The sequence below is a fragment of the Pteropus vampyrus genome, unplaced genomic scaffold (genome assembly GCF_000151845.1).
Source record: "Pteropus vampyrus isolate Shadow unplaced genomic scaffold, Pvam_2.0 Scaffold466, whole genome shotgun sequence".
Lineage (NCBI taxonomy): Eukaryota > Metazoa > Chordata > Mammalia > Chiroptera > Pteropodidae > Pteropus > Pteropus vampyrus.
In genome coordinates this window covers 981,924-982,610 of record NW_011889247.1, presented here as the reverse complement: position 1 = coordinate 982,610, position 687 = coordinate 981,924, and positions in this window count along the sequence as shown.

The following is a 687-nucleotide window of genomic DNA, read 5'->3' as shown; positions in this document are numbered from 1 at the left end:
CATGAGAAAATTACTTTGCTGGTCTGATTTTAAATACCTTTGTCTGGCCTTTAACATTTATCTAATAGTATTAAAATGTCATGAATGCCAGGTAAATTAGATATCTAACAAAAAAGTAATGATGACCACACATAAAGCTTATCATTTTGTTTTCAGATTAACTGATTATGAACTAGTTAAACTATTGAATTAAATTTGCTTTATTGAATAAATTAATTAAATTTTATGTTCTAATCCCACTATTAAGTTTTAGTTCACTACAAATTTGATATAGATAAAGTTGCCATTCCTACTAATAGTTATTGTTTACTATTTGTGCATATGACCTGGCATTACATTAGATGGTCTAAAAATACTATCACTAAAACTAACCAGCATCCATTTTATAAAAGAGGAAATTAAAGGCTGGAGATTTGTTTGTTTTGTTTTTAAACAATGACCCAATATCCTAGAAATGGAGGATGGTAGAAGTAGGATTCAGCGACATTTGACTACAAAATGTATGATGTTTAACCTATGCTATATTGTCTTCCTTTGGCTATATAATAAGGAAGTTGAAAGCCAATAGAATTTTTGATTAGAACACACAAAATATATCATATCATTGAGATTTAAGTACTACCATAAGGAAGATAAAACAAACAGATGAGGACCAAAAAAGCTTAGAGAGGACACCAAAACATGGAA